Source organism: Diplotaxodon limnothrissa, linkage group LG20, assembly GCF_057381915.1.
Source record: "Diplotaxodon limnothrissa isolate DT_005_m linkage group LG20, D_limnothrissa_male_GT1.1, whole genome shotgun sequence".
In the NCBI taxonomy this organism is placed as follows: domain Eukaryota; kingdom Metazoa; phylum Chordata; class Actinopteri; order Cichliformes; family Cichlidae; genus Diplotaxodon; species Diplotaxodon limnothrissa.
The window spans coordinates 6,415,935-6,430,577 of record NC_140615.1 but is presented as its reverse complement, the minus strand read 5'-3'; the positions used below and the strand labels follow the sequence as shown (position 1 = coordinate 6,430,577).

At 40.9% G+C, this 14,643-nt stretch overlaps 1 protein-coding gene across 2 annotated transcripts in view; it reads right to left on the bottom strand.

Annotated features, from left to right (window-relative positions):
- The window catches only part of casz1 (castor zinc finger 1), a 170,106-nt gene extending 157,006 nt beyond the window's left edge, over positions 1-13,100 (bottom strand). Inside the window, exons 1-2 of one of the 2 annotated variants that reach the window (XM_085343843.1) lie at positions 12,921-13,100; positions 11,288-11,344 (exon numbers count right to left, since the gene is read on the bottom strand). The gene's annotated coding sequence lies outside the window, so the exon portion shown is untranslated. Of the gene's footprint in view, positions 1-2,000; positions 2,038-11,287; positions 11,345-12,920 lie in introns of those variants that run through there. The other variant, XM_085343844.1, reaches the window with a different exon arrangement.
- Between the last annotated feature and the right edge of the window lie 1,543 nt (positions 13,101-14,643).

Below are 14,643 nucleotides of genomic sequence, written 5' to 3'. Positions count from 1 at the left end.
AGCATTTGTGCATAAAAGAGAGGTCTTTGTTACATTGCATTTGAACGCGGCATCCCAGAATGACCACAGCTTTCAAAGAGTCATCACCCAAACGATTTCAAACTAATAGATCCAAAGGGAGAGGAGGAGTCCTGGCACAGACGGGTGGGGGAATCGGAGGTCGTCAGTGGGACTGGGAAAAAAAACAAAAACCCACAGGACACAGCATGTTTAAATAATCCAAAACTTTTCTTTAATCATAGTTTAGAAAATTGGCTGGGACCTTCAGCAGGAGACAGCTGCTCTGCCCCACAGCCATTTAATGAGAATCACTGAGGGTTTCCCTTAAAATATTTACGCTGTCCCATGGCACAGCAATATTGTCCTAGAATGGGGAGATAAGAGCCAAGGAGGTGTGTTGAAGTTCTCCTAATCAATTTGCTAATTACTGGAGCAGCAATAGGAGAGGAGAGAGGAGTCCCTTCTGGCAAGCTGTATTCTAATAAATGCTGAAAAATTTATTTACTCGCTTAGCCAAGAGGAATTCTGAAGTGGGATTACAGCAGAGAGCTGATTGAGACAGAGCTGCGCTGTGGTTGAGGTCGCAGTCAAAGGAGCAAGGAGAGGTCTCCAAACATAAAAGAATCTCTCAGGACCTGCACCTTTGCATCTGCTCGGGGAACAGAGATGACAGCATCTTACAGACTTGGCATGAAAAGACCTGACTGCTATAGCTACATATCAACAAATATTAATGAGACTTCAGGTTCTTGCATAATAAAACAGGTTATCGGGGGAGCTGCGGTATGCACTGCATACTGGCCCTGACTCCAAAACAAAACAGCTCTACTGTATGTATATAATGCATATGTGGATATTCTGAGAGAAGACAATAACTTTAGCATTTGATGCCACAGGAGCCATGGGGTGGTATTACCCTTAGCAGAGGGCAGCAGGCCTAGACATTACACCAGACGCTAGGGTTGTGTGTTTGAAGTCACCTTTGTGTCCTCTGGCTCAGCCTGACCCCACCCTCCCAACCTCTGGGACTGAGGGCAACCCTGGACCTGTCATAGTACACAGCCCACATCTTCTTCAGGGTTGAGGGCAAAATCTGCTCCACATTTTCAGTGACACATCATCTATATGACCGTTCCTTCCCCGAGGCCGGCAACTAATAGCCATCCTCGAGACAGGTCAAAGGTCAAAGTAAAATGATGGCTCAAAGGGCATCATGAGGTGATCAGAATTGCTATTATGGCAGAAGTACAGTGAAGCGTGGAGGACGTTAGACCCCGGGATCCCAAGGGTCTTCAAGAGACTGATATTTACTGCTTTTTATATTTACCACAAATCTGACAGGAAAACTGTGCACTTCAATCCAAGGAGCAGATCCCATGCAATTTAATCATTTTACTTTATTGCAAAGGCCCCAGCAGGACTTCAATTTGTTCACAGCAAAAAGTGTTTGTATAGAAGTCAGAGAGAGGGGGAAGCCTTTTTTTTCCAAGGTTAATTTATTCAGTTTTATTTTTCAAAATACTACTAAACTGAATAAAATTTGAGGCAAATTGAAATACCTTGGTATGAAACAACTTTTTCAGCACTGAAGCTAATTAAACAAAATTCTGCTTTTCAATTGCGTGTTTTTATTATAAATTATTGTTATATAATTAAAAACCCTGCAGATTTCCCTTCAGATTGTGCCCATTTGGAGAATTTGCAAACACATTTATTCAGATAAAAACAATGAAACTTCCTCCCTGGCTCTGCTTTTGCTTTTTTACCCTGATGCTAAACATTACAGAAGGAAGGAAAACAAACAAACGCACTTATTATAGTCTACTTTGATACCAATCCATTCATTTCCCCAATCAGCCTGTTTGCCTAACTCCCACAGTCCCTGTAGCAGTCCATCCAGTGTGATGGGTTACATGGATCTGAGTGCATTTCCACTGGGAATTGAGGCAAAAACAAAAACATACAAAAAAACCTGTTGCTGTGACATTTTGTTCTCTCACCTTAACGCACGCCAGTCACAATGGACCGGTGTGTGGGGGATCTGTGTTCACATCACCATGGCGATGGCTCTCTGCCTCCCAAGGCTTCCTTGAGGGCTTCGAAGGGTTGGCGCCTGGGAAGGGGGCAGTAAAGGAGGAGTTTGCCAACCTTGCAAACTAAAATGCAAACGCACTGGGAGAATGGTAAAGAAAACATGTTCCTCCAAGCTTCTTCTCTATGTAACGTAATGGGTTTTTTAGTCCACTATAAGGGGAGCTCAGCACACTGTGGAGCAGAGCAAACAACATCAAAGCAATCAAAAGAGGCCGACATGTTGCAGGGAGCGCGTTTCACTGCCTAACCTTTAAAAGGGCAAAAAATAGAACTAAACGTGTAGGTTCATGAGCAAAGGTCTGAGAACATCTGTCTCTTTGTAAATCATTTTTACATGACAGAAAGCATTACACTGTGCAAGACAAAAGAGGACAAAAGGTTACACCCATTCTACACCATCAGCTCCGATTTCATGTGCTTGTTTCACTTATTTCCCCTACTTGGACAACTAAAGCCAAAACATTCCCATGAAAATCTGCGGAATTATCATCAAGATTTAAATGCACAGGGAACATAAGGAGTACCTTACGTAACAATCTTAAAGAAAAATGTCATTATTTTTAAATAGGAGCTTCATTTTTCAAATAATTAATGGCACAAAAATTATCAGAATTGGTCCAACGTGATGCAAGAACGCAATGTCTCCGATGTAATCCTCAACTGCAGCAGTCTGTGACAAGATAAAAGTGCTTGTTTTCACCACTGACAGGGTCAAATAGATACTCTAAGATTGTTTTTGACATTATCCCGCCATGCTTTTACATTTACTGATGCTAAGTCAAGAAGATAACTTTACACAGAAACAACGTTATCTCTCTGTCTGCAGTTTCTCATGAAAATCAAGCAACGGATTTCTTTGATTTCACAGCCAGCAGACGTCCTGCCTAAAATGGTAACTGAAATATTATTGTCACCAAGACGCTGTGTACAGGCAGCCATGTTTTCATGCTCTTGTAACACAACTAGCCACAACTTCTGGGGCCCGTTCTTCGTACGTCGCTTACTACATCCAAGATCAAATGACACATCCAAGATCAAATCATCGCGCTAACTCTGAGCTCGCTATTCCGGTTCCCCGAACACACCTGCTGTTGACGATTAGTACAGCTGGATGAAGTAATGTGAGATCACTGGGTGGCCCAACAGGGGCTACGCATCGATAGTAGAAACATTGATCGGCAACCCTTTGATTGGTCGGCGAAAATGTCGAAGGAGCGCGCTCGGTATTCTTCGGCAGCAGAGCAAGAACTCTTGAGTGAGGGATTTTAGGAGTTTCAGAGTCTAATTAAAACGCAAGGGAACACTGCAAAGGCTGCAAAAGCAAGGAGAGAGGGCTGGCAGAAAGTTGCTGACAAATTAAACTCGTAAGTAATTTAATAATAACAATAATAATGGAGTGGATCTATATAGCGCTCTTCAAGGCACCCAAAGCGCTTTACAATGCCACTATTCAGTCACTCTCACATTCACACACTGGTAGCTGTCACAGCTGCCCTGGGACAGAAGCCAGGCTGCCATATCGCGCCATCGGCCCCTCTGGCCAACACCAGTAGGTGGTAGGGTAGATTTATCATATCACACTATATTATCCAATATTATATTACATTATATTATATTACATTATGTTATATTATATCCCCTTTCACATTAGAGCCACAACAGGACCCACTAGAACATGGGAACAAGTAAAAGTGAAATATAAGAATATTCTACAGAATGGTAATATCGATCACTTATATTGCTTTTCGTCTCTTGGACAGAGACCCTGAAATAATCTGTTTGTTTGTTTATAACAGCAACCAAGAAAAGGGGCAGCGCAAAAAAAGACAGGTGGTGGTCCTGCACCCCCTCGTCAACAAGTTGGTTAAGTAAATAATACCCTCACGGGAAAATCGATATCTCTCTATGAGCACACTGTCGCGCTGAGCTAAAGGATTCTGTCTGTCCCGCAATATACGCTGGATTCTGAGGACTCTCCTTATCAATCTTGCACCTTCCGCAATGGGTGGCTCGCGTATACGGACAGGACATGGCTGCAACAGGCTTCCCAAATCCACCTTCGCTTTTATAGCCGTGGTCTCTCATCTTGATTACACGAAGTAATTTACAATTACTACTCTGAAATATGAATTACATCTGTAATAATCACATACATGTAATAGAATGTTAATAGTACATTTCCCTTTTTTAGGAAATGACCTGTATGTATCTGTGTGACATCAATAAAAGGATCAAGTGCTGCATTATCTTTAGTTACATTGATGTTATTTATTTATGGTACAACAGTGGTAAAATATCGCTGTTGCTTTCGTATACATGAAGCGGACATACCTGAGTGGCCGCGATCTAATCCTGTTTACATAAAGTAAACCTGCTCCCGAGCAGGTTTACGCTTACGGCTCTGTTGCTATGACAGCAAGTCCCGGATGGGCTTCGAAGAACCGAACGATCCAGGATCACGCGAAATCGTCAACAGTCAAATCCGGCTAACTTACTTAGCGAGGTACGAAGAACGGGCCCCTGCACTCTGTTAAGATTTGTTTTCTTTGTACTACAGTTATAGAGAAAACTATATCTGTAATCTATACGCTCCATACTCCAACTGTGTAATACTCAGATTTCTAAACAGCTCTCTCAAACTCTCATTTTGCAGTGGGACTTCCCCTTAAGTAAAATAATACCAGTTTCTATAGGGATCTTTTGCACAATGTTGGCACAAACACTTGTGGTTAGCACCGGTGACTCATGACATGGATATTCGGGGTTCAGACCTGTTGCTTAGCTAAGGACGTTCTTTAAGTTTTATGCTCTTCCGGTCCCTGTTTTCAAAGACATGGATGTAGGGTTCAGTGGTGACCTTAAATTGAAAGTAGTTGTGAATGTGGACACCAATGCTTATTGTTGTGTCTGTAATAGACTGGCACCCTATGCTTTGCCTAATGTCAGCTAGGCCTAACCATCGTATGACCCAGATGGAACTGCCACGTGAGACTGGATAACAAAGTTTCGCGACTTCTGATAAAACTCAGTATCTGACCACTTTCTTTTCAATTGGAAATGGGAAAATAGCACCCAGGTTTTAACAGACCTGCTTAAATGTGACGCAGAACGCGAAAAGTTGGCCACAGACACAGACCGAGAATCCCAGTTCCACATAAAAACAGTCGATGCAATGATACAATTGTGAATAATATTTGTTATCTTAACTTGACCGTGCCCAAATAACTCTTGCAATTATTCATGAAAAGTGCAGTTTATTGAACTGTTTCTTACGTATAAACTGCAAATAAACAGTGCTCTATGTTGGCTGTGAGGGCAAAAATCCCCACTCAGTGCAGCCACACATGCACAGGGATGCAATGTGGCCAGTCAGCCAGTGAAATTTGCCTACTTACTGATGCTGGTGACTTTTCTGCCTTTAGCCTGTGGAAACAGCACTGTAGGGTTTGTGACTGTTTAACGGTTTCTTGTAAACCTACTGTAGTTTTCATTAAAACTTTACTCACTTCTTAACGTGTTACAAGTGACTATCTATCCAGCCGCGTTCTTACTAAACCACATTCATTCAGAGAACAGTTTGGCATCTTCAAGTTAAAAATACCTAGAAAATAAACAAAGACAAAGGACGCTTTATTTAAATAATAAATAGCTGATGTTCACTCTTGTCTCAAGTTGCTGAACAATTTGTGAACTTCTTCAGCGAGAAATCTGATTAAGTACGCCATTTGTTGTTAGTAAACTGTTGGATGTATGAAAAGATAAGGGGGGGAAAAATCGCAATTGTAATCTTGTGCTTTTTAAAAGAATTAACAGATGCCAAAAACGTTTTTGTTTTGTTTTTTAACCTGTAACGTCACATTCACAAAAAGAAAACTGCTGAATCCAACAATAAAAACCAGCATTGACAAACAAGAGTTATTCTCCAAACTACCACATAAGGCTGCTTGTTCAGGTGGTGGTGGTCATGCAGCCCTATTAGAGAGCCTCAATGATCATTTTAGAAATACAGACCTTTAGCGAATAAAGGTGTCTTTTCACAGACATATAGTCATTGTAAAATGCAATAAATAAAAACTAGGAGTAATCACAAAACACTATAACAGAAATAACATAAACTATAATAGAAAGTTAAAACACAGCAAACACCAGTACAAAACGATGTTTAACAGGCAACAGATGAAGAAATTGCCAATAAAAACAGTAATAACAAAAGAATGTCAACAAAAGGTTGAACAGAAAGGTTTTCAACTGCTTTTTAAAAGAGTCACAGAGTGAGCTGACGATAGCTGAAGTGAAAGCTTTTAAAACAAATCTAAAAACCTACTAGAAGCCAAAGTATAGAATATAAATACAAATAATGTGAGCTCACTTACTAGAATGCGTTAATAGTTTGGCTGCTGGATTTTGTATAGCTTGGAGGCCTGAAAGAGACAATTTATCTAAGCCCATAAACAGGGCATTTACAGTAATCTAGGTGCAACAACAAAAATGCAGTAATAATTTTCTTCATTTCAGATGGGGAGACTATGGCTCGCAATTTAGAAATTTCCATAAATGAAAGAAGCAAGAACGTGAGACAGATTTTACATTTGACCCAGAGAAGACTCAAATATCACACTGAGATTAGGAGCACTGGACTTCTCAGATGAGCAGAAGGAAGCAAGCACTTGACTGATTTTTGGATGTAGTTCAGGAGGAGCTATAATCATGGTCTCAGCCTTACTGGAATTTAAAACAAGGTAATTGTTGGAAAGCCAGTCTCTAATCCAGGATAAACAATCAACTGGAGTGGACAGCCTATCCAGTTGGCAAAGCTTAAAAGATATATACAGCTTAATGTCATCAGCATAAAGGTGATAAGAAATGTAAGCAAAAGGCTGAATGATGCTAGCTGACAGGAGGAATGTAGAAAGAAAATGATAACGGACCGAGGATTGATCCTTGTGGAACCCCAAAAATTAGGGAAGCAGTGGTAGGGGAGCACTTGCTTGCCTTAACCAACAGAGTTCCAGATAATTAGGAGGAAAACCGATCTAATACAGAGCCAAAACCAGCCAAAAACTTAAGCATATTAAGTAAAATATTATGACCCACACTATCAAAGGCAGAAGTGAGATAAAGCATTCTGAGCACAGAGCAATGCCCTACAACAGCTGCTATTAAAAGACCATTATAGATCTTTAAAAGAGCAGTTTCAATTAAGTTCTTTTGAGTCTCTCTTGCTTATTTTTGAGTTCAATTTGCATTATAAGGATTTGAATGGACATTATACATCTTTGTCTAATACATTTGAATCAATTTCAAAATCAAAGCCCAATCAAGATTATTTGGGGGGTTCTTTTAAGGAATGCAATTACCTCAGCATGCTTAAAATTGCTAGGAACAAAACCTTGTCTCGCTGTGCTGTTAATGACGGTTTGGTAACTTTTAATTTGTTTTAGTATTATGAAATACTAAATACTGCACAAAACAAAGAGGTAGGGCCACATGTCAGGGCCAGAAAGGATATTGTGTTTGCAGTCATTCTTCAAAGAAGGCGTGTTCTGAAAGACACCACTGCAAGTGTTTTGCACTTTGTTCTGCTTTTCAGTTGGTGATTTGTTTCATTTTCTCTGTTAAAGTTTTACTATCATTTTCAATCACTGGCAGATTTAAGGACTAAAATCTGCTTAGCCAGGTTTAGGAGCAGACAACATGCTTTCAAGTTTGAGCGATCATAATTTTAAATTTTTTATAAATGCAGTTTTCATAAATTATGTCATAAAAATATTTTTGAATTGATGATCAATTCTGAATCCAAATTTAAAATAATTACTGAAGATTCCTATGACACCTAAATACCATTACAAATACTATTCTTGATTAGTTACTTTAGCTGAGGAAATAAAATCTGTTCCCATTTTTTTATGATAGTTTTACACATTTATGGTCAGAGACCAATTCTGTCACATCACAAGCAGCTGACAGGGCTGTCGCAATATACCAGCACTGACAATAACCATATTTAAAAATGAGAACTGATATCCCATCAAAAACTCTTCCTCTTCAGTGAAAGACTTTCAGTAACTACTATAGTGCAGCATGAGCTTATCTACAGACTGCATGGCTCATGGGATTCACTGTTCTGTAGCGACAGCTCCTTCTCTCACAAAGCAGGAGAGACTCACTTCCCACAATAAACCCACTAAGTTAGACTGAGTCACTTACACATGTGCAGTAAGGCTGTTGTTACGTTGTTGAGTGAAGCAATGAAGAAAGGCGAGCGCCGTTGAGTACTTAATTTAATTACCAATTTGTTGTCTGCACTTGCTGCTGCTTTTCCCCTTTATTCTGCTTTCCAAGCGCTCAGAGCTAACGCTAGGGCCTCGATTTAGATGCACTACTGCCCTGCGCCATGACTCACAGGTGTGTCTACAGTTCTTTGCTGGCCTGATTGAGTTATTGCAGTTTGGTGCTAATTTGAGCTGATAACGTTTGCGCAAAAACTACTGAATGTACTGCATAGATCAGTGACATTTGTTCATACTGGTTGAGCTTTTTTTAATCTTATTAGATGCAGTGGTGACTTAGAAAGTCTTTTCAGACGTTTTAATGTCCTTCATTCAATTTGTCAATGTCATTACATTCTGGTAATGGCTCTTGCCACATTTTTTGCTAATGCAACAGTAAGGAAAACACTCTCTGTGCTAATTAATCCGAGTATAAAAATCACCTTCTTGTGTGGCCTAATGTGGACTAAGATTAATGTGCCAGACATGTCTCACAACTGATTTGATTAATGAAAAGGAATACTTTAATATTACTAACACTGTATAATGTATAGGGTGACAGAACACTGGACTGTAAACTTGGTACAGTATATAAATAAATACTGCATTGGATTTCCATTAAAGCAGTGTGGTTGAACAACCCCTACAAGTGGCTGGCAATTTGTTAAATGAGTTAATTGGTCACCAGTTCATCTAATTCATCATAATGCCTGTTTCTGGACCACACCCAAAGAACAGTGAATTAGGCAGGCAGTGCAATCAACAGTTACACTGAGATCAAATATAGACGTGAACCCCAAAGCAGAAGGTATTCCACTTGAATTTTTAAGTTGGTCACCTTTTAACTGTTCTTTTTGGGAAAAATTGCAGCCTACGCCAAGTCTTAGCGCCCAAACGCTGCTGTTTTAAGTCTGATGCAGAACTGTTTACTCATTAATTGCCAGGTGGTGCAGGTACTGGAAAGCTACAGGCTGGGGGAAAGGCCCTAACCTTTATGCACTGTCTAAACGTCCTCACTTTCTCCTTGAACATCTATCCTTAACTGTGCTCCTCTGGTCCCCTCCCTGTCCCAAAGTGGCCAGCTGGGAACGGTGCGCATGTGCTGACGTCCCTACTAACCTTGGCCAGTGTAAGGATTACCGTGCATTTACACTCAATGCTCCTTCTTTCCTTAAGACTTATTAAGAATGATAATGAGCTCGGAAAGGGGCAGCTTGTCCCTTTCTCAACTCTGTGAAGGCTCTTCTTCTCTCTGTCTTTCTCTTCCTCACTGTTCACTCGTCTTGTGCTTCTTTCTGCTCCAGCTCTCCACCCTTTCTGCAGTCTCTCTCTTTTCCCCAGTCCATGCCTCTCTCCCTCTTTCTCCATCGTATTGAAAGGAGCCAGGACAAATTACCAAAAAGGCCATTTTCATCTATGAACTGCAGGATTTAATCGATACTTATTTCATGCCTTCAAAATCAACCCTATATTACTGTTGTCTGCGTGATTTGTTTATTTTGCTTTAGAATATTCCTTCAGTCGAGTGGAGGGGGGTGGGGGGTGGGGGGGGATGCACGGGATGCAATTCACCTTGAACCTCCATTATATTGGATTTCTCTACTGGCTGATCAAGCATGCAAAAAGGACATTTCCTCAGCACTAAAATAAAAACAATAATGATGATTAAAAAAACATGTGTGCTATTTGTGCCGGTGTAAGAGTATGTGTTGAAGGCAGTGTATTTTTACAAGGAAAACACTATGGCTGTGGTAGTGTGAATATGTATACAAAAATCATTACACTGTGGGATTACAGATGCTTATTTGACATCAAAGACCCGAGGTCCACAGCCAAGGTCATACAGAAGAGGAATACACATGGGTTTAATTTTACACAGCCCTTGACAGATGCAGATGGGTACTTATGAGACATGAGGCATTTCACTGACTGATAGAGCTGCAAGCAATAAGAATCTTGGAGGCATCGCACACTGATTAACTAATGAGATTCTCAACCATTTTAGTGAACCAAGGGTTCAGCACTACAGGCAACATTTCAAGTCCATTTTAGAGACAGAGAACCCGAAACAAAAGGCCCACCGCATCCATAAATACTGAACTAGGCACACAAAGCGAATTCGCAATTAAAACCGCACAAATGGACAGTTATCATCTCAACTATCATCTCTGCCTACCTCTCTGGCAGAGAGGAGAGCGAAAGAGAAGCAGGGAAGGAAGGGCAGTATGTTTGACATATGGATATTGCAGTGTCTCTTCAATGCCGAAGAGAGATGAGAACCTGCGCCACCGGCCTGACAGTGAAGGCTGGCTGGTGTCCAGCTAAAGATGGACCTCCAGACAGCAGGCACATGACGTTACACTTGAGAGCGGCACCGAGGGAGCACACGGGGCGGAAGAGTTGGAAACGGCTTCAGCTGATCACTTTGCAGCTCTTCTTTGCACAGAATGTACAAAAGCTATTTTACCTTAGCCCTGCGATGGACCGAGGTGAACTGCTGTACTCTGCAGTGTCACCTGCTGTTGGTTTTTATTTTTGGTATGCTCATAAAACAGGAGACATCAGTAAAGCGAACTCGCATATAGACCGGCTAATGACTGGTACTCAAAACACGCAAAATGCTATGTAATTTCATGTCTAAGCATGTGTTTTTTAAGCTTGCCTTGTTTAAGTGCCAAGTGTGTGCTTGCTCTGCATGCATGAATACATCTGCAACAGTTAGGCTGCACAGCTGCTGCATCATGAGGGTATTATGGAAAATACCTCAAAAGCACACACTGTGGGCATAATGCATCTCTTCACATGATGAAATTATTTCATCTACTAGTGATCTGTGGGACACACACACACACACACACACACACACACACACACAAAATCAAAGGATAAAAAAACCTGGGAAGAAAAAAACTTTTCATGTTTACCTTGTGTTGTACTATCAGTGGCATTTTTAATATAGAAGATGGCTTTCCTTGAATGATCTGTTTAACCAAAGACAGGAGGGAGAGAGGAAAAAAAGGGGGAGGGGGGGGGGGGTAATTAATTACTTTTGTGCTATTGCACGGGAGAGACAATAAACCTGCCTGGTCGCCATGGATATGACATATTTGCTCTGAAAACAACACAATAATTAGCAAAGGAGAAAGATCCGGCGAGAATATGAGAACTCCGGGTTTAAAGTGCCAGTGATCTATTCCTGTCCTCCTCATCATCCCTGAGAACAATAACAAACACAGTGGCAAGCACACAGCAAAGACATCTATAAATGCGCAAGAGAACAAACAGTGACCCTTTACAAAACCATGTTAAATTAAATCTCACATCACAGTGGTGTTTTGTAGAGATCACAACTAACCAAACACACGCAGTGTTTTAAAACAGATTGTTTGTTCGACAGTAAGTGGAAGTCAGAAAGCCCATGCAGTCACTGAGAGCAGGAACTGCATCATATTTACCATAGCAAATATAGTTTAGTGGTGTGTGGTGTCAGACCTGCCAAAAGCTGAAACTACATTATCGGTAAGAAGCCTTACAACGTTAAACAATAATTATTAATAAGTAGAAAAGGTCTGATGGGGTGATGCACTTTGCAGGTTTCAGTTGTGACTAAGATCAGACACTGCGGCCCCAATTAACCTTTTTACCCATGCAATATACAGAAAAGAAAAAAAAATAAGTCATTCACAGCCAAACTTCAAAAGCAGAACTTCCGCAATTCAGGCTTTGAATATTGATTGCATTTATAGCAGTTCCTCTATTTACAGTAAATGATACTGTGTGAAGGCTACTACCTGTTTAGGGGCAGCCAAGGAGTTTCACTAAGTTTTTCTCGACTTTAAAAGCGGGACTTTCGGCGATGAAGTCGCTCTTTTGTGCCTTTTTTGTTATGTTTTGTTGGGGTTTTTCTCATTGTTGCACTTTTGGATAAGTGCAAACTAACAGGAACAGCCTATGATAGCTTGTACGTCCAAAACTGCTGATTAAATAATAAAGAAAATAGCGCGTGTCAGTTCTGTTTTCACGCAGTCCTCTTTTTATATTTTGAGGAAGGGAGGACTCGAGCTCACCTTGACTGGGCAATAAAAAAAGAAAAAGTACAAACTTATGGGGAGGAAAAAGTTACACCTTTCTGTCTCAACTTTGAAACGGGGGCTGGCTTTTGCTTGCTTGCAGTTTCCTTGTCTTCTTTAGACGGTTTAAAATGAGACCGCTGTGTGAACTAGCAGATTTTAAGGAAAGCCCGGACCCCTCGCCGTCATTTTCAAAGGTACAGTAGGTTCAGTCGGACTGTGTGGAGTCGCTCCAGACCTGCCGCTGTTGCTGTCGGCGCTGCCGCTGTAACCGAGGCTGCTGCTCGCACCGTGTTTACAGTCCTCACATCAACTCTCTATCCTACAGTATCGCTTCTACGACGTTAAATACCGCTTGATAATGCTATTTGTTGGTGTCCTCGCTGGAGCTGGGGACACTTTGATGTCCTTTTCAGCGCGGGGTGATATGTTTTGGAGATGAAATGAGCGTGTGCTGTATAGTTGAGAGCAAAAGGAAAACTCTTACCTGTGCTACTTCGCTGTCTCTCGGTGACTTCCAACTCAGGGGAGGTGTGAGTGTGCTTACGGTGGCCGGTGTGAGAGCTTTCATTATTAAAGTTCCCACATTTTTTTTTCAGTTTTTTCAGGTTTTATTGTAGCATTTTCTAATTTCTTACAGGGCGAGTTGGCCGGAAGATCTGCCCTGGAGACCGGCTCCAAGTGGGAAGAGGAGCCCTTAATTGAATTTCTCGGTTAGCAGGTGTTGATCGGAAAACCTGAACTGGAGTTTAGGATAGTCTCCCTTGACGACTTGATAACAGTTAACTCTTTCAGTGTATTGTGGTTATTACAGTTTTTTCTGATTGCTTAAGCACATTTTTTGTAACTATTGGCTAATTTTGCAAAACTCTTCACACAAATAAGAAAACCTGTCACCCAATCATCAAAACATTGTAGTTCTCTTGCAAAAGCAAACACAGCTAGATTAACTCTTCACACCTTCGTAAAAATGGTGTTTCCGTATCAAACAGTACACACAAGCCATCATCTACTAAGCACACAATGCGCCAACTGCACACTGATGGTATGAATACAAAACACATCTGGCTTTTGCTTTCTCTGTGCACAAGGTAGGCTATGTCAGTTTGAGCTCATACTTCTGTCATAGATCCATAAGCATAGAGGGATCCAAACTTCAAGTACTGGTGTTTATTCAAACACATCAAAACAAACACAAGTGTTCATTTCCAAGTATAGGATTATTTGCAATCGCCATAATGACTATATGGGTTACTTGGTCTGCAGTGAACATGCTTCCTCTGCCCCAGCATCTGGTCATCTAGCAATTCTGTAAAGTAACAATTTCAGTATTTTTACATCAATGGTATTGGTGTGTTTCTCATTGGCATATGGCAGTGCTACAAATCTTTGTGCGAAGTGACTGTACTAACCGATTCTCATTTCAAGATGTCCTTATGGTGCTTGCTACAGTGTAGCGGCTCGAGTTAGGCTGGACCCGTTGGCCAGCTACCCTCAGGGTCATTCCACGGTTGATTACATGGTCCACTATTGTAGCTCTGATGTCATCAGCAATTCTATTTCTTACTCTTCCTACCCTTCCTCTCCCCCCTCCTCATCTTCCTCTCCCCCTTCCTCGTCTTCCTCTTGCTCCTCCTTGTCCTTGTCGTCCTCTTCATCCTACTTCTTCACCTCCACGTCCTCTTCCTCGGCTTCCTCTACTTCTCAATCTTTCTGCTCCCTCCATTGTACTCCGCACACACAGCTTACCTGTATTATAGTGCTTAGCCTGATTGCAAAGTGAACTAATTATCTAAAAAAGTTTTCACATGTGAAAGTGTGCCAGACAGTTGGCAAATTAGTGTTAATGATAGCCATACATGTGTATACTTTTGCTAGGAGTGTGTTGGAAATTTGGTAATTGAGTGTTGTGCAGTGAATTGTGCCTACAGTTTTGCAAAGTGTGTGTTACAAAATTGCAAACTGAGTGCAAAGCAGTTTTTGTGCTTTTAGTTTTGCAAACTCAGTGAGTGGTTTTGCTATAAGTCTGAATAGTTTTAGAGATTGTGCTACAGGAATCACAGTTAGGGTTTAAGCATTCAGAAAAAACTGTAAAAATATATATATCATGAATATTATGGTATTAACCTTTATCTGGCAACCTGTTTGCATTAATTTACAACTTAACTTGTATTGACTTACACTTAGCAGACACTTTATTTGGTACACCT